The sequence below is a fragment of the Pelophylax lessonae genome (assembly GCF_965119305.1).
Source record: "Pelophylax lessonae genome assembly, chromosome: 4".
Taxonomy (NCBI): domain Eukaryota; kingdom Metazoa; phylum Chordata; class Amphibia; order Anura; family Ranidae; genus Pelophylax; species Pelophylax lessonae.
Genome location: NC_138771.1, coordinates 5,222,212 through 5,248,883, shown reverse-complemented (window position 1 = coordinate 5,248,883; position 26,672 = coordinate 5,222,212).

The following is a 26,672-nucleotide window of genomic DNA, read 5'->3' as shown; positions in this document are numbered from 1 at the left end:
GAGACACCCTATTATGGGATACACGGACTGAGAGTGGCACAAACCCCACAGTACAGACCATCTAGCACAAACCCCTCAAGCACAAACCCCACAGTACAGGCCCCCTAGCACAAACCCCACAGTACAGACCTCCTAGTACAGACCTCCTAGCACAAACCCCACAGTACAGACCCCCTAGCACTAATCCCAGAGCACAGACCCCCTAGCACTAATCCCACAGTACAGACCCCCTAGCACTAATCCCACAGTACAGACCCCCTAGCACAAACCCCACAGTACAGGCCCCCTAGCACTAATCCCACAGTACAGACCCCCTAGCACAAAACCCCACAGTACAGGCCCCCTAGCACAAACCCCACAGTAAAGGCCCCCTAGCACAAACCCCACAGTACAGACCCCCTAGCACTAATCCCACAGTACAGACCCCCTAGCACTAATCCCACAGTACAGGCCCCCTAGCACAAACCCCACAGTACATGCCCCCTTTCAATGTAGTGACCAGTGTACATGCCCCCTTTCAATGCAGTGACCAGCATACATGTCCCCAATGCAGTGACCAGCTTACATGTCCCCAATGCAGTGACCAGCGTACATGTCCCCAATGCAGAGATCAGCGTGCGTGCTTCCAATGCAGTGACCAGCGTACATGTCCCCAATGCAGTGACCAGCGTACATGTCCCCAATGCAGAGATCAGTGTGCGTGCTTCCAATGCAGTGACCAGCGTACATGTCCCCAATGCAGTGACCAGCATACATGTCCCCAATGCACTGACCAGTGTACATGTCCCCAATGCAGAGATCAGTGTGCGTGCTTCCAATGCAGTGACCAGCGTACATGTCCCCAATGCAGTGACCAGTGTACATGTCCCCAATGCAGAGATCAGTGTGCGTGCTTCCAATGCAGTGACCAGCGTACATATGCCCAATGCAGTGACCAGCATACATGCCCCCAATGCAGTGACCAGCATACATGCCCCCAATGCAGTGACCAGTGTACATGTCCCCAATGCAGTGACCAGCGTACATGTCCCCAATGCAGTGACCAGCATACATGCCCCCAATGCAGAGATCAGCGTGTGTGCCTCCAATGCAGTGATCAGCATACATGTCCCCAATGCAGTGACCAGCGTACATGTCCCCAATGCAGAGATCAGTGTGCGTGCTTCCAATGCAGTGACCAGCATACATGTCCCCAATGCAGTGACCAGCATGCATGCCCCAAATGCAGAGATCAGCGTGCGTGCTTCCACTGTAGTGACCAGCGTACATGTCACCAATGCAGAGATCAGCGTGCGTGCTTCCAATGCAGTGACCAGTGTACATGCGATGTCCCCAATGCAGAGATCAGCGTGCGTGCCCCCTTCAAAGCAGACATTTATCTCACTAGTCACGGACGGCCCCGGGGCGGCGGCGGGATGCGGTGCGGTGGTGACACGATCTTCTTCTTCCTCACGCGCGGTGGCGGCTCTCCTGCCTCCTCTCTTCTCCGGCGCCGGCGGGCGGGAACTGAAGGTGAACGTGACGCCGGGCGGTGCACCGCCCCCAGGCGTCACATCACCAGGTCCGATGTCCTCCTGTGATTGGTCCAGGCTGGACTCTGGACCAATCACAGCCCGGACATCAATAAAGTGGGGTGTTAACCCCCAGAAGAGCGCCAATCGGCGCCTCTGCCGGGTGAGGGTGGGGTCAAAAACTCCACCCCCCCCATACCCAGCACTAAGTCCGGCGCCCCTAGTGGGCGAAAACTTTACTTTTTTTATTTTTTATTTATTGAATCTTTTTTTTTTCTGCTTCGTTTGGGGGGGGGGGGGGGGGCGGCGCCCCTGCGCCCTCTATGGGCGGGCCGCCACTGCCGGCTAGGTAAGGACTAGGGATAGACCGATATGGTTTTTTCAGGGCCGATACCGATATTTTGGTCACAATGTATCGGTATGGGCCGATATTTTGTACATTTAAAGTTTTGAAAAATAAAGACAATTTTTGACACAGATCTGGTACTGAACGTGTTCATTTTTGTTTAATGCTTAATGGCTGGCTTGCTGGCACCCTGTGGTGGGTGGCTGGCTAGCACCCTGTGGTGGGTGGCTGGTACAGGGGTTGTGGGTGACTGGCTGTCTGGCACCCTGTCTGTGGGTGGCTGGCTGTCTGGCACCCTGTGGTGGGTGGCTGGCTGGCTGGCACCCTGTGGTGGTTTTCTGGCTGGCACCCTGTGGTGGGTGGGTGTCTGGCACAGGGGCTGGGGATGGCTGGCTGGTACAGAGCCTGTGGGTGGCTGGCTGGCTGGTACAGTGCCTGTGGCTGGCTGGCTGGTACAAGGCCTGTGGGTGGCTGGCTGGTACAGTGCCTGTCGCTGGCTGGTACAGGGCCTGTGGGTGGCTGGCTGTCTGGCACCCTGTCTGTGGGTGGTTGGCTGTCTGGCACCCTGTGGGTAGTGGGTGGCTGGCTGGCACCATGTGGGTAGTGGGTGGCTGGCTGGCACCCTGTGGTGGATGGGTGGCTGGCACAGGGGCTGTGGGTGGCTGGCTGGTACAGAGCCTGTGGGTGGCTGGCTGGCTGGTGCAGTGCCTGTGGCTGGCTGGCTGGTACAGGGCCTGTGGGTGGCTGGCTGGCTGGTACAGTGCCTGTGGCTGGCTGACTGGTACAGGGCCTGTGGGTGGCTGGCTGTCTGGCACCCTGTCTGTGGGTGGTTGGCTGTCTGGCACCCTGTGGTGAGCCTGTGGGTGGCTGGCTGGTACAGAGCCTGTGGGTGGCTGGCTGGTACAGTGCCTGTGGCTGGCTGGCTGGTACAGGGCCTGTGGGTGGCTGGCTGACTAGTACAGTGCCTGTGGCTGGCTGGTACAGGGCCTGTGGGTGGTTGGCTGTCTGGCACCCTGTCTGTGGGTGGCTGGCTGTCTGGCACCCTGTGGTGGGTGGGTGGCTGGCTGGCATCCTGTGGTGGTTTTCTGGCTGGCACCCTGTGGTGGGTAGGTGGCTGGCTGGTACAGAGCCTGTGGGTGGCTGGCTGGCTGGTACAGAGCCTGTGGCTGGCTGGCTGGTACAGGGCCTGTGGGTGGCTGGCTGGCTGGTACAGTGCCTGTGGCTGGCTGGTACAGGGCCTGTGGGTGGTTGGCTGTCTGGCACCCTGTCTGTGGGTGGCTGGCTGTCTGGCACCCTGTGGTGGGTGGGTTGCTGGCTGGCATCCTGTGGTAGTTTTCTGGCTGGCACCCTGTGGTGGGTAGGTGGCTGGCTGGTACAGAGCCTGTGGGTGGATGGCTGGTACAGTGCCTGTGGCTGGCTGGCTGGTACAGGGCCTGTGGGTGGCTGGCTGGTACAGTGCCTGTGGCTGGCTGGTACAGGGCCTGTGGGTGGCTGGCTGTCTGGCACCCTGTCTGTGGGTGGTTGGCTGTCTGGCACCCTGTGGTGAGTGGGTGGCTGGCTGGAACCCTTTGGTGGGTGGGTGGGTGGCTGGCACAGGGGCTGTGGGTGGCTGGCTGGTACAGAGCCTGTGGGTGGCTGGCTGGTACAGTGCCTGTGGCTGGCTGGCTGGTACAGGGCCTGTGGGTGGCTGGCTGGTACAGTGCCTGTGGCTGGCTGGTACAGTGCCTGTGGCTGGCTGGTACAGGGCCTGTGGGTGGTTGGCTGTATGGCACCCTGTCTGTGGGTGGCTGGCTGTCTGGCACCCTGTGGTGGGTGGGTGGCTGGCATCCTGTGGTGGTTTTCTGTCTGGCACCCTGTGGTGGGTAAGTGGGTGGCACAGGGGCTGTGGATGGCTGGCTGGTACAGAGCCTGTGGGTGGCTGCCTGGTACAGTGCCTGTGGCTGGCTGACTGGTACAGGGCCTGTGGGTGGCTGGCTGGTACAGTGCCTGTGGCTGGCTGGTACAGGACCTGTGGGTGGCTGGCTGTCTAGCACCCTGTCTGTGGGTGGTTGGCTGTCTGGCACCCTGTGGTGGGTGGGTGGCTGGCTGGCATCCTGTGGTGGTTTTATGGCTGGTACCCTGTGGTGGGTAGGTGGCTGGCACAGGGGCTGTGGATGGCTGGCTGGTACAGAGCCTGTGGGTGGCTGGCTGGCTGGTACAGGGCCTGTGGCTGGCTGGCTGGTACAGTTCCTGTGGGTGGCTGGCTGGTACAGTGCCTGTGGCTGGCTGGTACAGGGCCTGTGGGTGGCTGGCTGTCTGGCACCCTGTCTGTGGGTGGTTGGCTGTCTGGCACCCTGTGGTGAGTGGGTGGGTGGCTGGCACCCTTTGGTGGGTGGGTGGCAGGCTGGCTGGTACAGTGCCTGTGGCTGGCTGGCTGGTACAGGGCCTATGGCTTGCTGGTACAGGGCCTGTGGATGTGGGTGGATGGCTGGCACCGGGCTGATGTGGATGGGTGTATGGCAGTGATACACTCCCGAGAGACTAGTCCCGACTCCAGACAAGACTCTCCAAGGCGGGGGAGGCGGCCTAAGAAGGCAGAATGACGTTACAAAAATATCGGCAATATCGGCCAGTTCCGGAGCCGATACCGATATATCGGGGAAAGTGCATATTGGCCCGCCGATATATCGGCCTTGCCGATAATCAGTCTATCCCTAGTAAGGACAATTCCTTTTCTGGTGTCTTTCTTTTCACCTGCTACCTCTGGCTATATTAGTTTTGGGATCTTGTGGCTAAGGGCACTACTTACCTAACTCTATTTGGCTGATGGTTACGGATCACATGGTCTGATTCATTCTCTCTGTCTTTATGCACAGGTGTACCCCCTGTCTCTTCCTTATGTATCCCCTCAGATTTCAGGCACTTTGTTTCCTGTTATGTGGGGACTATATAGGGGTACATATATGTGATTCATATATCTAAAACTGGTTTACATGTTACCTTCTAGAGTTAGTCCCTAACCCACCTGCTATTGAGTTGGTGAGTCCATATAAGGCCGGAATACATTTTCGTGTGCCCAGATCTGCAAGGTTCGGTACTCCCCAGGAGGGTTACCCTGGATATCTGTCTGGGGGCTTCCTCTTTTGGATGTGGTCGTTTGCTGGGCATTCATTTCATGTTTGTATGGCGCTGCCTATCTCAGCCATTGGAGGTCTGATTCATTATATCTTCTGTGGTGAGCATTTTCTTTTGAATTGTATTGGAAATTATAAAATGTATGTATGAGTTATTCCTATTTTGACTATATATGTAACGATCTGCTTTCTACACATATTTTTCATAAAATTGGCCAAAAGGTCAAGGGAAGCATTTTGGAACACAACAGTTCAGTGAAACGCGTCAACCCACATCTTCTTGATCGACCATTTAGAAGGCCATCACTACTTTTTGGATGGCTCTATTTTCCTATGGCTGCTTTGTAACTATATGTGATTTTTGTTCATGGTTTTTAACCAAATGCATTTAATAAATTCACGTTTTTAAGAGAATAGTTTTGTTGTCTTAATATGCTCCCCTACTTCCCATTCTACATCCGGAAAAGTCCCCTTTCCTTTATAGAGTTGGGGTTGGTTTCTCTTGGTTCCTCCTTGGGATTTCAAAAAAACATCCCCTTTCTTTTTAGACATAATTACCGACTATGGGATGTGGATGTAGCTGGCAGTAATTATCCTCAACACCTTTGTTTATCTTTTTTTGAAGCTATGGCACCTTCTCATCTCTGCACCCACCATGTCTAAGCAGTCAGCAGCAGAGAGGAGGACATAACTCCCCCTACAGATCCTGCACCTCCCTGTGCAGCCGCAGCACCCCCTCGTCTCCGCCTCCCCTGGTCTCAGCATTCAGCAGACTCCAGACTCCTCTGGTCCTCCTCCGGACCCTGCACGTCTGCCCCCAGCTTCTTTCCAGCAACATTGCAAGGTAATAGGGTGCACTGTGAAGTAAGGGAAAGTGTGGGGACGCCGGACATTTGATGGTGGGGAGGGCTCTTGATATCTGATGGTGGGGAGGGCTTTTGGCATTTGATGGTGGGGAGGGCTTTTGGCATTTGATGGTGGGGCGTGCTCTTGACATCTGATGGTGAGGAGGGCTCTTTACATCTGATGGTGGGGAGGGCTCTTGACATTTGATGGTGGGGAGCGCTTTTGACATTTGATGGTGGAGAGGGCTCAGTCTTGACATCTGATGGTGGGGAGGGCTCTTTACATCTGATGGTGGGGAGGGCTCTTGACATCCGATGGTGGGGAGGGCTCTTGACATCTGATGGTGGGGAGGGCTCTTGACATCTGATGGTGGGGAGTGCTTTTGACATCTGATGGTGGGAAGGGCTCTTGACATCTGATGGTGGGGAGGGCTCTTGACATCTGATGGTGGGAAGGGCTCTTGACATCTGATGGTGGGGAGGGCTCTTGACATCTGATGGTGGGGAGGGCTCTTGACATCTGATGGTGGGGAGGGCTCTTGACATCTTATGGTGGGGAGGGCTTTTGACATTTGATGGTGGGGAGGGCTCTTGACATCTGATGGTGGGGAGGGCTCTTGACATCTGATGGTGGGGAGGGCTCTTGACATCTGATGGTGGGAAGGGCTCTTGACATCTGATGGTGGGGAGGGCTCTTGACATTTGATGGTGGGGAGGGCTCTTGACATCTGATGGTGGGAAGGGCTCTTGACATCTGATGGTGGGGAGGGCTTTTGACATCTGATGGTGGGAAGGGCTCTTGACATCTGATGGTGGGGAGGGCACTTTACATCTGATGGTGGGGAGGGCTCTTGACATTTGATGGTGGAGAGGGCTCTTGACATCTGATGGTGGGGAGGGCTCTTGACATCCGATGGTGGGGAGGGCTCTTGACATCTGATGGTGGGGAGTGCTTTTGACATCTGATGGTGGGAAGGGCTCTTGATATCTGATGGTGGGGAGGGCTTTTGACATCTGATGGTGGGGGGGCTCTTGACATCTGATGGTGGGGAGGGCTCTTGACATCTGATGGTGGGGAGGGCTCTTGACATCCGATGGTGGGGAGGGCTCTTGACATCTGATGGTGGGGAGTGCTTTTGACATCTGATGGTGGGAAGGGCTCTTGACATCTGATGGTGGGGAGGGCTCTTGACATCTGATGGTGGGAAGGGCTCTTGACATCTGATGGTGGGGAGGGCTCTTGACATCTGATGGTGGGGAGGGCTCTTGACATCTGATGGTGGGGAGGGCTCTTGACATCTTATGGTGGGGAGGGCTTTTGACATTTGATGGTGGGGAGGGCTCTTGACATCTGATGGTGGGGAGGGCTCTTGACATCTGATGGTGGGAAGGGCTCTTGACATCTGATGGTGGGGAGGGCTCTTGACATTTGATGGTGGGGAGGGCTCTTGACATCTGATGGTGGGAAGGGCTCTTGACATCTGATGGTGGGGAGGGCTTTTGACATCTGATGGTGGGAAGGGCTCTTGACATCTGATGGTGGGGAGGGCTCTTGACATCTGATGGTGGGGAGGGCTTTTGACATCTGATGGTGGGAAGGGCTCTTGACATCTGATGGTGAGGAGGGCTCTTGACATCTGATGGTGGGGAGGGCTCTTGACATTTGATGGTGGGGAGGGCTCTTGACATTTGATGGTGGGGAGGGCTCTTGACATTTGATGGTGGGGAGGGCTCTTGACATCTGATGGTGGAGAGAGCTCTTGACATTTGATGGTGGGGAGGGCTCTTGACATCTGATGGTGGAGAGAGCTCTTGACATCTGATGGTGGGGAGGGCTCTTGACATCTGATGGTGGAGAGGGCTCTTGACATCTGATGGTGGAGAGGGCTCTTGACATCTGATGGTGGGGAGGGCTCTTGACATCTGATGTAAGGGGGGTGCTCTGCACATCAAGTCATACAGATCAGCTGGCCCTTTGAGGGCAACAATGCTGACACGGCCCACAATGAAATTGAGTTTGACACCCCCGGTCTTGGAAATGTCTTTTTTAACCACTTGCCGACCATGGAACTTAGATATACGGCGGCAAAGTGGCACGGCTGTGACAGATCACGCACACTTCTAGGTCTGGGGCACACATGCGCGCCACCGCCGGCCCACTCCCTCATGGTTATACACAGCCGGAGTTGATCGGCGGGTACTGCAGACTCAATGATCCTTTATTACAGAGGGAGAACAGCAGTCTGCCTATGTAAACTCTGTCAATACAAAAGGCATGGATTCTGCAAACACCTCCCCCATAGTAAGAAAGCACCCCCTAGGGACACATTTAACCCTTTGATTTCCCCTGATGTTAACTCCTTCCCTCTGCCAGTGTCATTAGTACAGTGACTGTGCATATTTTTAGCACTGATCACTATATTAGTGTCACTGGTCCCCCCCCAAAAGTATCAGTTAGGGTCCGATTTGTACTCCGCAATGTCGCAGTTCCGCTATAAGTCGCTGATCGCCGCCATTACTAGTGAAAAATAAATAAATATAGACACTATAACTTTTACGCAAACCAATCAATATAGGCTACCCAAACAATGTAACAGAATACATACTGGCCCAAATTTATGACGAAATTTGATTTTTAAAACATTTTTTATTGGATGTGTTTTATAGCAGAATGTCGCTCTTTTTTTGTTTATAGTGCAAAAAATAAAAATCGCACAGGTGATCAAATACCACCAAAAGAAAGCTCTATTTGTGGGAAAAAAAGCATAATTTTTTTTTGGGTACATTATCGCACGACCGCGCAATTGTCAATTAACCATGTCAGCCCTGGAAGGTTTTACCCCTCTAATGACCAGGCCATTTTTTGCAATTCGCCATTGCGTTGCTTTAACTGACAATTGTGTGGTCGTGCAATGCTGTACCCAAATAAAATTTATGTTTTTTTTCCCCCATAAATAAAGCTTTCTTTTGGTGGTATTTGATCACCTCTTTGGTTTTTAGATTTTGCGCTATAAACAAAAAAAGAGCAACAATTTTGAAAAAAAAAAAACAATATTTTTTACTTTCTGCTATAAAACATTTCCAATAAAAAAAATCTAACTTTTTATCAATTTAGGCCAATTTGTAATTCTGCTACATATTTTTGGTAAAAAAAAAAGTCTCAAAAAGTGTATATTGATTGGTTTGCGCAAAAGTTATCGCGTTTACAAACTATTTGAAATATTTTTGGACTTTATTTATTTATTATTTTTTTTTCATTAGTAATGGGTGCGATCAGCGATTTTTAGGGGTTAATACTGTGGGTGATTAAGGGGTTAAGTGTGCTCCTAAATTGTTCTTTCTAACTGTGGGGGGGAGGGGCTCTGTGACAGGCACACAGAGATCGATGAGCTTAGCTGAGACACACAATCTCACTGTGCCTGTCTGACAGGAGAGCCACCTGCTTTGTTTACATAGGCAGACGGCTCTCCTGTCACTTTCCCTGAAGCTCGCAGGAGGCCTGAGGCGATCGCACCTGCTCCTCCTGCGGTCTGGCTCCCACTGTGTCTAATCATAGCGGAAGCGCGGCTCCGGCGGCAATCGAGCCCGCTCCTCCTGCGGTCTGGCTTTCTCTGTGTCTAATAACAGCTGGAGCATGGCTGCAGTGGCAATCGAGCCCGCTCCTCCTGCAGTCTGACTCCCGCTGTGTCTAATCATAGCGGAAGCGTGGCTCCGGCAGCAATTGAGCCAGCTCCTCCTGCAGTCTGGCTCCCGCTGTGTCTAATAACAGATGGAGCGCGGCTGCAGTGGCAATCGAGCCCGCTCCTCCTGCAGTCTGGCTCCCGCTGTGTCTAATAACAGCGGGAGCGTGGCTGTGGTGGCAATCGAGCCCGCTCCTCCTATGGTCTGGTGGTAATGATTAAGCACAAAATGTATGTGTGAAACGCGTTTACGTGACCCTATGTTGGTGTCTTTGGTGTCATCACTTTGTCATCACTTTGGAAATTAAAGGCAATTGGAATTCCTAGAGTCACTTTGGTTGCGGGGCCCGTGGAACACAGCTTACCTTAGAGAGGTTTCTAAATCCCTCTCTCAGTCCCCTAGGCCCCTCTTATGTTTGTCACCCTGTGTCTATTAGGGGGCACAGGGTGACCAAGAAAATGATGGACCTAATGGACACTGAGAATATGGTTTGGATTACTCAAATGGGACAGTGATATTTGTCAACAATATATCTCAGGGAAGATATATATGACAACTCTGGGACTCTAGACTTAGGATTCAAGTTGGGTCCTGGCTGCCTATTGCCAGTGGGAGACTACTTCACACAGTCAGACTCATAGGAGATGCTAATATCATCAGCTCAACCACCTGTCTTCCACACATTGTTGAATATGCTGATTAACTCACCTGTTATCTACTGTGGGTTCTGTGTTTACACTTATGATAACGTGTATTGTACTTTAGGAGGTCGAGGACGGCAGTCTGCTAGTTAATTGGAATATATTAGTTACTGGTGGAAAAGTAGAATACTGTTTGTGTTGGTTGTTCTTTAGATATTTTAATTTTATTTCTGTACACAATTTCATCTGCATATGATAATGTAATCAGGCACCTGACCTGGTGTGGTAATTTGATCAGGAGTGGGATGTTTCCCTGTGTTGTATATATTGTGTGTGAAATTGTTCACTAAAGTTGTTGTTGGTTCCAGAACTTATACAAGCTAAGTACTGTCTAGTTTTGTATGGGGGGCGGCTAGAATACCTGATATCTATGTTCAGACTGGAGGAAGCGATATTCTGGCGGAAGCCCACAAACACAGTGTGGGTCGCAGTTCTGTTACATAGTCCTTATAAGGTCACTGCTGAATACAAGTAAATGGAGACTAATGGCTGCAGAACTACAGGCACAAAATTACCTGCATAAAGAGGAGGAGAGATACAATAATTTCCCCAGGCAAAATTGGCTGGGCTCAGGAAGACTAGCACGGGAAGTGAACAGCGGCATGGGTCTGCGCCTGGCATGGGTGAGGACACAGCCTGCTGCTGCTGTCTAGGAGACCCAGACAGGGGATATTTGTTACTGTGTGCCACCACCTCAGAGAAGATCTGAACACAAGGATCTGACTGTGAGGGGCTGGTCGTGCGGACTGTAACTTCTGGGACAACTGATCACTAAGTGGACTGGACCTGATCTGTAGCATACAGGGAGCGGTGAGAAGAATGATTGCATCTAACCCCTTGCTGCCCACAATTATTGCCTACTGAGATTGCCCCTATTTAACAGCCCATTTGCCATCCTTTGTGTAGAGTCTTAAAGTCTTAAAGGGACAGTTGCATGTGTACCACCGACAGAAGGGCCCCAACAAATGCTGGCCAACATTGACAATTAGGCTCCAGGTGTATAGGGTGCACTCAAAAATAATTTTTGAGTATCTGTTGCTAAGAAATACTGTGTGGTTTCTTTTATGTCATTCATGCTTTCACAGTCAATGCTATTTTTATGAATACTGTGAACAGTGCTTTAAGTGGCCCAAAAGAGGTGCCGGTACTCTATTATAGCCTATAAATTTTGTCGCCCCCACCCCACATCAGGGTCCCCACAGAGCACCCCCCCTGGCCTGGGCTGAGACTCCGGAGCAGGAGGACTCACTGGTGGTGACTGATCTGGAGTGGGAAATATTCTTGGGGGGCAATTGAGGGCACAGATGTCCAAAATGAGCGTACTGGTATGCTAAGGCGCACGGAGAGGTGGCGGTATGCTCACGAGCCATATTTGGAAGTGGCGGTACTGAGTACCAGTGCATACCGGCCCACTTAAAGCACTGACTGTGAAGATTAATGTGATGGAGCTTTAGTCTTATTTCAATGTAAGTTATTGGCTATAGGTGAGGCTAACCTGCCCTTCAGATCATCTCACGTATTCTGTTACACCGTAACTTATTGCTTATTTGTTTTATGCATTGCCTTTGCTTAACCTTTAATAACACATTCATCTCATTAATCTTCAAGTTGGTATGGTAGAATATTAACACTTTGGCTACACAGATGTGAGTTACCTATAACCAGGTGCATCAGTGGGAACCAAGCAGGTCATAGAGTCGTGCCAGAGAACAGAGGACCCATCTTACAATGTGGCTCCTGCAAAGGTGGTGCTACACTTTCATCCTGTTAACTTCAGTGGCAATTGTTTCATTTACATCTTTTTTTTTTTTTTTTGCCATCTCTGTAATATTGGAACATTCATAATATTCCTTTTAAATGAGAGTCATGGTAATTCTAATGAGAGCAATAGAAATGTTTCCTAAATGTGACCTGTGGGAGCAATCAGCGCACCATCATTTATAAAAATACTAATCAAGCTGAGTTAGTGATAATTGCAATTACTGAACGTTATTAAATAATGTTAATTACCAAAAGGAAACATTGGACTTGATCTATCCAGGGACAGATTGAGAGACTTCGGGAATGTCATTCCTTCCTGCAGGTCTGGAGCGCGCTCTTCTATCACCTTCATAGTTTGCTGTGTGCAGTCCAAAGCCATCGGAAATGTTTTCCTCAAAAGTGATTCTTTTTAATTCAATGATCCACTCCGGGATAATGAGAACATCACAAATAAAAACTCTAATACTAATCTTTACTCAGTCTACATCAAACCTGCCTTTAGTTTGTTCCCCCTGGGTTCTCATAGGTCATACTGCCACAGCTCCCGGTGGGGACATCCCTGGCGATCACCACTTGGAAATATTGCCACGTCTTTGCAATTTTAGCTGTTTTGTAAGTATTGGGTCAATTTTATTCATTTATTATCATTCGGAATATATTTTTTGGAACTGATGTTTTACTTTACAGATATATATATACAGTATATGCAGTATATCCATGTTTTTATGGACCTTTCTTTGTGCACTGGTCCAAATCATTTGGTGGAGGGGGGATTATGGTGTGGGGGTGTTTTTCAAGGGTTGGGCTTAGCTCCTAAGTTCCAGTGAAGGGAACTCTTAAAGCGGAGCCTTAAAAACCACTTTGGCCCATCCGCTTGCTGAAAATCACCTAAAAAAGAAATGGATAATCCCGATTTTTTTTTCATTTGCTTACCTTGTTATTGAAGAAAATATACTTACCATTCTTCCACTTCCTCCTTCTGCGACCGCGGCCCGCGCTGTTACTTCCTGCTTGCATTGACTCCTGGGAGCTGAACGTCATCGCCCCGCTCGTCACTTCCGGTGCAGGCGCATCATTCCCTGCTAAAAGCTTCTGGGCATGCCAGGGATGCCGCGCCTGCATCAGAAGTGATGAGCAGGACTGGTGCAGGGCATTCTGGGACCGAAGAGGACGCCCTGGCTTCAGCTGCCCACACCTGAGATGGCAGTGCTGGACAAGACATGTTCAAGGTAAGTGATTCTTCCAAAAGGTAAGTGCAACCTGGGACAGTTCAGAGGCTATCCATTCTGAAATGCACTAGCCCTGACTGTCCCGGGGGGTATTTTTATCTAAAAAACATTTCTGAGGCCGGAACTCCGCTTTAAGGCATCAGCATACCAAGACATTTTGGACAATTTCATGCTCCCAACTTTGTGGAAACAGTTTGGGGATGGCCTCTTCATGTTCCAACATGACTGCGCACCAGAGCACAAAGCAAGGTCCATAAATACATGGATGAGCAAGTTTTGGGTGGAGGAACTTGACTGACCTGCACAGAGTCCTGACCTCAACCCAATAGAACACCTTTCTGATACATTAGAGCAACAGTCAGTGCCTGACCTCACAAATGTGCTTATGGAAGAATAATCAAACATTCCCATAGGCACTCCCAAACCTTATGGACGGCCATCCCAGAAGAGTTAAAGCTGTTATAGCTGCAAAGGGTGGGCCAACTCAATATTGAACCCTACAGACTAAGACTGGAAAGTCATTAAAGTTCACGTGCGTGTAAAGGCCGGCGTCCCAATACTTTTGACAATATAGTGTATACCGTATCTCCCAAAAGTAAGTACACCCCTCACATTTTTGTAAATATTTTATTCTATCTTTTCATGTGACAAAACTGAAGAAATGACACTTTGCTACAATGTAAAGTAGTGAGTGTACAGCTTGTATAACAGTGTAAATTTACTGTCCCCTCAAAATAACTCAACACACAGCCATTAATGTCTAAACCGCTGGCAACAAAAGTGAGTACACCCCAAGTGAAAATGTCCAAATTGGGCCCAATGAGCCATTTTCCCTCCCCGGTGTCATGTGACTCGTTAGTGATACAAGGTCTCAGGTGTGAATGGGGAGCAGGTGTGTTAAATTTGGTGTTATCGCTCTCACTCTCTCATACTGGTCACTGGAAGTTCAACATGGCACCTCATGGCAAAGAACTCTCTGAGGATCTGAAAAAAAGAATTGTTTCTCTACATAAAGATGGCCTAGGCTATAAGAAGATTTCCAAGATCCTGAAACTGAGCTGCAGCACGGTGGGCAAAACCATACAGCGGTTTAACAGGACAGGTTCCACTCAGAACAGGCCTCGCCATGGTCGACCATAGAAGTTGAGTGCACGCGCTCAGCGTCATATCCAGAGATTGTCTTTGGGAAATAGACGTATGAGTGCTGCCAGCATTACTGCATAGGTTGAAGGGGGGGGGGGGGTCAGCCTGTCAGTGCTCAGACCATACACCGCACACTGCATCAAATTGGTCTGCATGGCTGTCATCCCAGAAGGAAGCCTCTTCTAAAGATGCTGAACAAGAAATCCCACAAACAGTTTGCTGAAGACAAGCAGACTAAGGACATGGATTACTGGAACCATCTCCTGTGGCCAAGATACATTTATTTGGCTTAGAAGGTGTCAAGCGTGTGTGGCGGCAGCCAAGTGAGGAGTACAAAGACAAGTGTGTCTTCCTACAGTCAAGCATGGTGGTGGGAGTGTCATGGTCTGGGGCTGCATGAGTGCTGCCGGCACTGGGGAGCTACAGTTCATTGAGGGAACCATGAATGCCAACATGTACTGTGACATACTGAAGCAGAGCATGATCCCCTCCCTTCAGAGACTGGGCCGCAGGGCAGTATTCCAACATAACGACCCCAAACACCTCCAAGATGACCACTGCCTTGCTAAAGAAGCTGAGGGTAAAGGTGATGGACTGGCCAAGCATGTCTCCAGACCTAAACCCTATTGAGCATCTGTGGGGGATCCTCAAATGGAAGGTGGAGGAGCGCAAGGTCTCTAACATCCACCAGCTCCGTGATGTCATCACGGAGGAGGGGAAGAGGACTCCAGTGGTAACCTGTGAAGCTCTGGTGACCTCCATGCCCAAGAGGGTTAAGGCAGTGCTGGAAAATAATGGTGGCCACACAAAATATTGACACTTTGGGTCCAACTTGGACATTGTCACTTAGGGGTGTACTCACTTTTGTTGCCAGCGGTTTAGACATTAATGGCTGTGTGTTGAGTTATTTTGAGGGGACAGTAAATTTACACTGTTATACAAGCTGTACACTCACTACTTTACATTGTAGCAAAGTGTCATTTCTTCAGTGTTGTCACATGAAAAGATAGAATAAAATATTTACAAAAATGTGAGGGGTGTGCTTACTTCTGTGAGATACTGTTTATATATATGGTTTTGCACAGAAGGGCTGCCCTTTAGCAGTAAATCTGCTATGGGATGGTCCAGAAGTGGTTAAGAAATGAAGAACAAGAGCTTGCAATCTGTTTTCCACACCAACAAGCATAGTAGTAAAATGCAAAGAGAAAAAATAGTGAATATTGAATACAAACAAAGAAGAACGATAATTTTCCATATATCAGCTGACCATAACAAACATTCCCATATGGAAGCTTCACCTGCCCTGCACAGCGAGCCCCATCTTCTCCTCTGATGGAAGGATGTGATTGGCTGGTAAACACCCTTCAGATCCCTCACAAATATCCCTGACGTCTCAGACTTCCACTAATGTCTATATTGTAAGATGAGGACACACAACCTAATGGAGAATTATCGTCTTCTACCGGTCCAGGGCCATGGAGAACGGGAGGAAATGAAGAGAGGAAACCTCTGAATGGAGGACACAGAGGGCTGCAGATAATCTCATTACCTCTCCCCATCCCCACATACAGGAAGATGGAATGTTTTTCCACTTAATAAAAAGAGACAATTACCACCTTCTGTAAAAAACACATTATGCAAATCCGGCGTAAATCACTAAACGTTGTAATTACACGCGCATTCCGGGGCCGGTGTCAGGCAGGAAAAAAAAATACTAAAATGTAATTATTTGTTATTTAAGACAAAATTTGTAGAAGAGGAGAGTGAGCTGGAAGGAGGACTCCATAATGTATCCTGTCAGGGCTGCTCATTATGTTAATTCACAATCGTTCGGCGGGCCGTGCCGTACGCTATACTGGATATGGAGGCCATTTTATAGTCAAAGCTGAACTCCAGGTAGAGATTTCATTCCATGTATGTGGAGGGGCTTCCATACCTTTAAAGAATTTCTTCTTGTTTCCAAACATAATTGTCCTGAGAAGTCATGAGAAGACCTCAGTCCCCTTATGTCCATTGACAAGACCCATGGCCGCTGCGCCCACTATGCCCCTGGGTTTTACCATCCCCGGTGTAATGTTAGTCTCTGTGAGTGGCAGCGTTATTACTCCCAGTCTGGCCCACCACTAACATTACATCATTGTACAGAAGGCAACCTGACTACAGCAATTGGACAACTTAAAGTTGAATCCCAGGTATGGCAATAAAGCTTCGAGCAATGATCGATTTAGGGTGGGCTGACCCTTCCAATTACTACAGGTGCTGGGGACCCAAAAGAGCAAGCTGTGCCTTCATCCATTGTGGATCTCATATGGTCTATAGGAGGGTTGGTGGGTTGGTGACTGTTGTGCCAGAGTTGCTAAACTGATGTGTCTGTGCTAACATACTATATATATATATATACATACACTATATTGTCAAAAGTATTGGGACACCTGCCCTTACACACACATGGACTTTAACCTGCCTAGTGGTATCCCCGAGCGTGACTCGGGGTGGATTTTCCATGCTGATATCGGTATCCCCGAGTCACGCTCGGGGTGGATGTGCAGAGCGCGCAGCGGTGTCTTACCTTCTCCTGGCGATCCAGCGATGATCTCCCATTGCTGTGATCACCAGCCGAGATCCCCGGAAGGAGCGGAACTAGGGAGGGAAATTCAAACGTTGAACGTTGCACAAAACACAAACACATAACATTTATATTATATATATATATATAGATATATATATATCTATATATATATATATATATATATATATATATATATATATATATATATATATACCCATATATATATACACACATATATAATATATATACATATATAATATATAACGCATGAATTATAATCTAATCAATAATCTAATTGTATTATGTAATATAATATATATACATATATATATATATATATATACATATTATATTATATATTATATAATACAATTATATTATTGATTAGATTATAATTCATGCGTTTGTGTTTCAAATTTATCACATCTGGGATGTCTACTAGAGTCTTGTTTTGGTCAGGTTTAAGTCAGTAATTACTAAGAATTGTAGGCCTATAATACATAACGCCAAATTTCCATGCAAAAAATTGTACCGCTTTTGGTACAGAATTCCTAACATAATCATACCGCCAGGGAGGTTAATGGCACCCCAGTCTTAGTCCGTAGGGTTCAATATTGGGTTGGCCCAACCTTTGCAGCTATAATAGCTTCAACTCTTCTGGGAAGGCTGTCCACAAGATTTAGGAACCCCATAATCCCTCCACCACCAAATGATTTAGACCAGTGCACAAAGCAAGGTCCACAAAGACATGGATGTGTGTGTAAGGGCAGGCGTCCCAATACTTTTGACTATATATATATATATATATATATATAAATATATATATATATATATACACCAATCTGTCATAACATTATGACCTTCCACCTTAGATGGAGTAGGTCCCCCTTTCCTGACCCCTCAAGGCATAGACTCCACTAGACCTCTGAAGGTACGCTGTGGTGTCTGGCAGCAAGCCGTCAGTAGCAGATCCTTTAAGTCCTGTAAGTTGGGAGGTGGGGCCTCCATGGATCAGACTTGTTTTTCCAGCACATTCCACAGATACTCGATTGGATTGAGATCTGGCGACTTTGGGCGGCAAGTCAACACATCAACCTTGTTGTGTTCCTCCGACCATTCTTGAACTACTTTTTCAGTGTGGCAGAGCACATTATCCTACTGAAAGAGGCCACTGCCATCAGGGAATATGATTTCCATGAAGGGATGTACTTGGTCATTAACCATGTTTAGCTAGGTGGTCAGTATCAAATAACATCCACATGAATGGCAGGATCCAAGGTTTCCTAAAAGAACATTGGCCAAAGCATCAAGCTGCCTCCGCCGGCTTGCCTTCTTTCGATACTGCATTCTGGTGCCATGTCTTCCTAGGTAAGTGACGCACCCAGCCATCCACATGCTGTAAAAGAAAACCTCATTTATCAGACCAGGCCACCTTCTTCCATTGCTCCATGCTCCAATTTGGAGGCTCAAGTGCTCATTGTAGGCACTTTTGGCTGTGGACAGCATGGGCACCCTGACCAGTCTGCAGCTGCACAGCCCCATACACAACAAACTGCGATGCTCTGTGTGTTCTGACACCTTTCTATCATAACCAGCATTCACTTTTTTAAGCAATGAGCTCCAGTAGCTCTTCTATTGGATTGGACTACACGGGCAAACTCTATCCACCTCCATCAATGAACCTTCTCTTTCTACCTCCATCAATGAGCCACCATCCTCCCCCTAACTCATTCAATAAGCCTAACCTCCCCAGCTCCATCAATAAGCCTTTCCTCCCCACCTCAATCAATGAGCCTTCTCTCCTCACCTCCACCAATGAGCCTTTCCTCCCCACCTCCATCAATGAGCCCTCCACCCTACCTCCATCAATGATCCTTCCCTTCCCACCTCCATCAATAATCCTTCCCTTCCCACCTCCAGCAATGAGTCTTCCTGCCCCACATCCATCAATGAGCCCCCCCCCACCTCTATCAATGATACTCCCGCACACCTCTATCTATAAACCTTCCCTGCCCACCTCCATCAATGAGCCCTCGCCCCTACCTCCCTGAATGAGCTTCCCCCCCACCTCCATCTATGAGCCTTCCCTGCCTACCTCCATCAATGTGCCTTTCCTACCTTCCTCCATCAATGAGCCCCCCCCCCCCACCTCCATCACTGAGCCTACCCTGTCCATCTCCATCAATGGGCCTTCCCTCCTCACCTCCATCAATGAGCCTCCCCCCGCCTCCATCAATGAGCCCCCCACCTCCATCAATGATCCCCCCTCCATCTATGAACCCCCCCACTTCCATCAATGATCCTCCCCCCACATCTATGAGCCTTCTCTGCCCACTTCCTTCACTGAGCCCCCCCCCACCTCCACCAATAAGCTTACCCCCCATCTCCATCAATGATCCTCCCCCCACCTCCAGTTATGAGCCTTCCCTGCCCACCTCCATCGATGAGCCTTTCCTCCCCAACCCCATCAATGAGCCTTCCCTCCCCACCTTCATCAATGAGCCTTCTCTCCTAATCTCCATCAATGAGCCTTCCCTCCTAATCTCCATCAATGAGCCCCTTCCAACCTCCATCAGTGAGCCTTCCTTCCCCACCTCCATCAATGTGCCTTCCCTCCACCTCCATCTTTGAGCCTTCCCCCCACCCAGTGTTGGGGTAGTTACTCAAAAAATGTAACTAGTTACTTCTGTAAATTGTAATGAGATTACTTTACTAGTTACTGCATTTGAAAAGTAACTTCACTACTTATTACTTTACTCTCCTCTTTCTTAATTGGCTGTGTAGAAGAAGATACATGACACTCTTTCTGCATAGAGTTTATTGTATAAACACAGGCTTTGGGAAACATGAGAACAAAACCTGAAAAAACAGAATAAAACATAAAGTGCAACAAAAAGTCATAAACTTCATCCCTCTCTATTCTTCCAAATAACGATTGTATCGCACGGCTTGGGTAACGCAGGAAAGCGCCTTCCTATAGCCTAGTAAAGTAGTGTAGATACCTCCTATAGCCTAGTAAAGTAGTGTAGATACCTCCTATAGCCTAGTAAAGTAGTGTAGTTACCTCCTATAGTCTAGTGAAGTAGTGTAGTTACCTCCTATAGTCTAGTAAAGTAGTGCAGTTACCTCCTATAGCCTAGTAAAGTAGTGTAGTTACCTCCTATAGCCTAGTAAAGTAGTGCAGTTACCTCCTATAGCCTAGTAAAGTAGTGTAGTTACCTCCTATAGCCTAGTAAAGTAGTGTAGTTACCTCCTATAGCCTAGTAAAGTAGTGTAGTTACCTCCTATAGCCTAGTAAAGTAGTGTAGTTACTTCCTATAGCCTAGTAAAGTAGTGTAGTTACCTCCTATAGTCTAGTAAAGTAGTGTAGTTACCTCCTATAGCCTAGTAAAGTAGTGCAGTTACCTCCTATAGCCTAGTAAAGTAGTGTAGTTACCTCCTATAGCCTAGTAAAGTAGTGTAGTTACCTCCTATAGTCTAGTAAAGTAGTGTAGTTACCTCCTATAGCCTAGTAAAGTAGTGTAGTTACTTCTTATAGCCTAGTAAAGTAGTGTAGTTACCTCCTATAGTCTAGTAAAGTAGTGTAGTTACTGCTTATAGCCTAGTAAAGTAGTGTAGTTACTTCTTATAGCCTAGTAAAGTAGTGTAGTTACCTCCTATAGCCTAGTAAAGTAGTGTAGTTACTTCCTATAGTCTAGTAAAGTAGTGTAGTTACCTCCTATAGCCTAGTAAAGTAGTGTAGTTACCTCCTATAGCCTAGTAAAGTAGTGTAGTTACCTCCTATAGTCTAGTAAAGTAGTGTAGTTACCTCCTATAGCCTAGTAAAGTAGTGTAGTTACTTCTTATAGCCTAGTAAAGTAGTGTAGTTACCTCCTATAGTCTAGTAAAGTAGTGTAGTTACTGCTTATAGCCTAGTAAAGTAGTGTAGTTACTTCTTATAGCCTAGTAAAGTAGTGTAGTTACCTCCTATAGCCTAGTAAAGTAGTGTAGTTACCTCCTATAGTCTAGTAAAGTAGTGTAGTTACCTCCTATAGCCTAGTAAAGTAGTATAGTTACCTCCTATAGCCTAGTAAAGTAGTGTAGTTACTTCCTATAGCCTAGTAAAGTAGTGTAGTTACTTCTTATAGCCTAGTAAAGTAGTGTAGTTACCTCCTATAGCCTAGTAAAGTAGTGTAGTTACTTCCTATAGTCTAGTAAAGTAGTGTAGTTACCTCCTATAGTCTAGTAAAGTAATGTAGTCACCTCCTATAGTCTAGTAAAGTAGTGTAGTTACCTCCTATAGTCTAGTAAAGTAGTGTAGATACCTCCTATAGCCTAGTAAAGTAGTGTAGTTGCCTCCTATAGTCTAGTAAAGTAGTGTAGATACCTCCTATAGCCTAGTAAAGTAGTGTAGATACCTTCTATAGCCTAGTAAAGTAGTGTAGTTACCTCCTATAGCCTAGTAAAGTAGTGTAGTTACCTCCTATAGCCTAGTAAAGTAGTGTAGATACCTTCTATAGCCTAGTAAAGTAGTGTAGTTACCTCCTATAGCCTAGTAAAGTAGTGTAGATACCTCCTATAGTCTAGTAAAGTAATGTAGTTACCTCCTATAGCCTAGTAAAGTAGTGTAGTTACTTCCTATAGTCTAGTAAAGTAATGTAGATACCTTCTATAACCTAGTAAAGTAGTGTAGTTACCTCCTATAGCCTAGTAAAGTAGTGTAGTTACCTCCTATAGTCTAGTAAAGTAATGTAGTTACCTCCTATAGTCTAGTAAAGTAGTGTAGATACCTCCTATAGCCTAGTAAAGTAGTGTAGTTACCTCCTATAGCCTAGTAAAGTAGTGTAGTTACCTCCTATAGCCTAGTAAAGTAGTGTAGTTACCTCCTATAGTCTAGTAAAGTAGTGTAGTTACCTCCTATAGCCTAGTAAAGTAGTGTAGTTACCTCCTATAGCCTAGTAAAGTAATGTAGTTACCTCCTATAGTCTAGTAAAGTAATGTAGTTACCTCCTATAGTCTAGTAAAGTAATGTAGTTACCTCCTATAGTCTAGTAAAGTAATGTAGTTACCTCCTATAGTCTAGTAAAGTAATGTAGTTACCTCCTATAGTCTAGTAAAGTAGTGTAGTTACCTCCTATAGCCTAGTAAAGTAGTGTAGTTACCTCCTATAGCCTAGTAAAGTAGTGTAGTTACCTCCTATAGCCTAGTAAAGTAATGTAGTTACCTCCTATAGCCTAGTAAAGTAGTGTAGTTACCAATATTAGTATTGTAACTAGTTACTTTACTTAGTTACCAAAAAAAGTAATGTAGTTACTGTAATCAGTTACTTTGTAACTAGTTACCCCCAACACTGCCCCCACCCCCATTAATGAGTCTTCCCTCCCCCACCTCCATTAACAATCCTTCCCTCCCTCCCCCCCCTCCATTAATATGCCTTCCCTCAATGAGCATCGGGCGCACCACTTTGCTGCATTTAAAGGATTAGCTGCAAATCACAGTCAGATTGATTTTAGTTGGAAATAATTTGCTACATTTGCATCTTAAAGGCTCCAAAAATAACAGAAAATAAATGATAATGACTTCTTATGCCGCCAGCTTTGGGTCAAAATGTTCACAAACAGAATAACATGGGAAGTATTTGTAAGAACAATGCTGGGTGAGCGTTCCTTTCCATGTTTGTGCCGATGTTTAGGGTGAATCCGGGGAATGGTGATTGGACAATCACTCCGCTGTCTCCCCCCCCGGCTGGGAACGTTGTTTTGTTATTCTTTCTTTGGGGCAAGTCGCCAAAATATGACCAAACAGAGCGAGCTGTACGACAGCCAACCCCAAACCCATCAGAGGAGGCAGCAAGCCTTGTTTTTATGTCGTCTGCTGCCAGAGAAAAAATAATCCAAAATCCATGTTTTCCCATTTGTATCAATCAGTCGGTGGATTAATATTATTCTATGGATTCCTTTACTGTCAGCGTCTGAGGAATATTGTGTGCTTATCTTCTCCGTAGGTTACTCAACAATCGCAAAGACACGAGCGAGCAACTACCAGACATCAGGAAGACAATGTATACAACGGAAGAAAAACTACACATACAGAATATAGTCCTAAAAAATCTTCTGTATTATTATTTATTATTATTATTATTAATTATTATCATTTATTATTATTATTATTATACAGGATTTATATTATTATTATTATTATTATTATTATTATTATTATTATACAGGATTTATACAGTTTGTGCAGCACTTTACAACATGAGGGCAGACAGTACAGTTACAATACAATTCAATACCGGAGGAATCAGAGGGCTCTGCTCATTAGAGCTTACAATCTAAGAGGGAGGGTCAAGTGATACAAAAGGTAATACCTGTGGGCAGAGGCTGACTGGCAACTTCGGCTCAGGTGGCAAGTACAAACCAGGAGCCCATGGTGCAGTTAATCAGCCCCCCTCCCATTCCCCCTCTTCCCGTCCTCCTCCGGACACCCATTCCAGGCTGAAGCTCCGCTCCAGGTACACTCTACTCACCGGCTGAATCCGGGTTCCCAACCTGGGCAGTTGGGGGACCTGGGGGAGCTCAGTTGGGGCTAGCCAGGGGAGGAGAGTCTCCAGTGGGGCATGGAACCGGCCTCTGCTCAGACACAATTTACACCATCCATGCTGGGGAGGGAGGACTGCGCTCTGTCTTTGTCTTCAATGCACACTCAGTAGGTCAGTGGCGGGGACTTTTTACTTCTCTTCACCAGGAATCCTTTAGGCTTGTCTGTGGCAGAAGCAGTACAGCCTTATTACAGGACATCAGAGCGGCCCAGGGCGCAATTGCCCCCCTGCCCCCTGGCCCAGTCCTCCCCTGCCTGTGGGGGAGGAGCTGATGGAGAAAATAAATGTACAGTTGTTAGGTGGAGGCAGGATAGGCTTCTCTGAAGAGAAAAGTTTTCAGGGATCGCCTAAATGTGGACAGAGTAGGAGATAGTCAGACAAATTGGGGTAGGGAATTCCAAAGGACCCGGGAAAAGTCCTTGAGGCGAGCATAGGAGGAGGTGATGAGGGAGCTAGAGAGCAGGAGGTCTTTGGAGGAATGAAGAGAACGATTAGGTTGGTATCTTAAGACCAGGTTAGTGATGTAGATGGGGCCGAGTTGTGGATGGCTTTGTAAGTTGTTGTTAGCATTTTGAATTTAATTTGTTTGGTGAGTGGGAGCCAATGGAGGGATTGGCAGAGAGGGGTGGAGGGCACTGTGAAAAGGCCAGTGGAGGGATTGGCAGAGAGGGGTGGAGGACACAGAATTGAGGCCAGTGGAGGGATTGGCAGAGAGAGGGGGCAGATACTGAGTGGAGACCAGTGGAGGGATTGGCAGAGAGGAGTGGAGGACACAGAATTGAGGCCAGTGGAGGGATTGGCAGAGAGAGGGGGCAGACACTGAGCTGAGGACAGTAGAGGGATTGGCAGAGAGGGGTGGAGGACACTGAGTGGAGGCCAGTGGAGGGATTGTCAAAGAGGGGTGGTAGACACTGAGTGGAGGCCAGGGGAGAGATTGGCAGAGAGGGGGTGGAGGACCCCCCTCCAAACTCAAATTCCCCCAAATCCCCACTCCTAGCACACACACCCTAAAATTTCCCCTCCTAGAACAATTCTTTTAACCCTGCTCCTCCAAATATCTCCTCCCAACACAGATTCCCCTCACCCCCAATCTCCTCACAGTAGCTTCCTCCCCACTCCCCCCCCCCACCACCACCACCTCTCATGACACCACAGTACCCAGGGCAGCCTCCCCTCCTGCCCACCCCTTTTCCCGACCCTGTATGTATCCCTTGCATGGAGAATCATGCTGGGGGACATTTCTCTACAGATTGTGGCAGGAAGTGGTTAAACCATATCAATAAAAACGAATAAAATCTCGTCCACTCAGTGCAGCCTTCTCCTCACCGCGACCTTCTCCTCCATTCTTCCCGTATAGATCTCTCCGTATTATTCTTCTAATGTCACATGGATGTGGAGGTGACGTTTCCGAGCTGCATAGTCGAAGCACCAAGCCTGTGCATTGTCGCTACATCTGCCCTCGGAGGAAAGTCTTCTATTATACATCTCACCTCCGGCTCCACCGCTAAGCAGAACCCGATGTCACCGACGGCTTGTTCTGACTTATTGACACGGCGGATGTGCTAAAAAGAACGTCTCTTTATTGTATAAGGAAGATTTTACTTAAACTTTACTTACTTAAAACTGTATTAAACCCAAAAGCAAACATTTATTACACTGAACAAAAATTATAAACACTTTTTTCATGAGCTGAACTCAAAGATCTCAGACTTTTTCTATGTACACAAAAGGCCGATTTCTCTCCAATATTGTCCACAAATCTGTGTAAATCTGTGTTAGTGATCACTTCTCCTTTGCCGAGATAATCCACCCACCTCACAGGTGTGGCATATCAAGATGCTGATTGGACGGCATTATTATTGCACAGGTGTGCCTTAGCCTGGCCACAATAAAAGGCCACTCTAAAATGTGCAGTTTTATCACACAGCACAATGCCACAGATGGCGCAAGTTTTGAGGGAGCGTGCAATTGGCATGCTGACTGCAGGAATGTCCACCAGAGCTGTTTCCCCGTGAATTGAATGTTCATTTCTCTACCATAAGCCGTCTCCAAAGGCGTTTCAGAGAATTTGGCAGTACATCCAACCGGCCTCACAACCGCAGACCACGTGTAACCACACCAGCCCAGGACCTCCACATCCAGCATCTTCACCTCCAAGATGGTCTGAGACCAGCCCAGGACCTCCACATCCAGCATCTTTACCTCCAAGATGGTCCGAGACCAGCCCAGGACCTCCACATCCAGCATCTTCACCTCCAAGATGGTGTGAGACCAGCCCAGGACCTCCACATCCAGCATCTTCACCTCCAAGATGGTCTGAGACCAGCCCAGGACCTCCACATCCAGCATCTTCACCTCCAAGATGCTCTGAGACCAGCCCAGGACCTCCACATCCAGTATCTTCACCTCTAAGATGGTCTGAGACCAGCCCAGGACCTCCACATCCAGCATCTTCACCTCCAAGATGGTCTGAGACCAGTCACCCGGACAGCTGCTGCAACAATCGATTTGCATAACCAAAGAATTTCTGCACAAACTGTCAGAAACCGTCTCAGGGAAGCTCATCTGCATGCTCGTTGTCCTCATCGGGGTCTCCATCTGACTGCAGTTCCTCGTCGTAACCGACTTGAGTGGGCAAATGCTCACATTGGATGGAACTTTGAAGAGGTGTTCTCTTCACTGATGAATCCTGGTTTTCACTGTACAGGGCAGATGGCAGACAGCGTGTATGGCCTTGTGTGGGTGAGCGGTTTGCTGATGTCAATGTTGTGGATGGAGTGGCCCATGGTGGTGGTGGGGTATTGTATGGGCAGGCGTACATTGTGGATGGAGTGGCCCTTGGTGGCGGTGAGGTTATGGTATGGGCAGGCGTACGTTATGGATGGAGTGGCCCTTGGTGGTGGTGGGGTTATGGTATGGGGAGGCGTATTTTGTGGATGGAGTGGCCCATGGTGGGGATGGGGTTATGGTGTGGGCAGGCATACGTTATGGATGGAGTGGCCCATGGTGGCGGTGGGGTTATGGTGTGGGCAGGCGTATGTTATGGATGGAGTGGCCCATGGTGGTGGTGGGGTATTGTGTGGGCAGGCGTACATTGTGGATGGAGTGGCCCATGGTGGTGGTGGGGTTATGGTATGGGCAGGCATACGTTGTGGATGGAGTGGCCCTTGGTGGCGGTGGGGTTATGGTATGG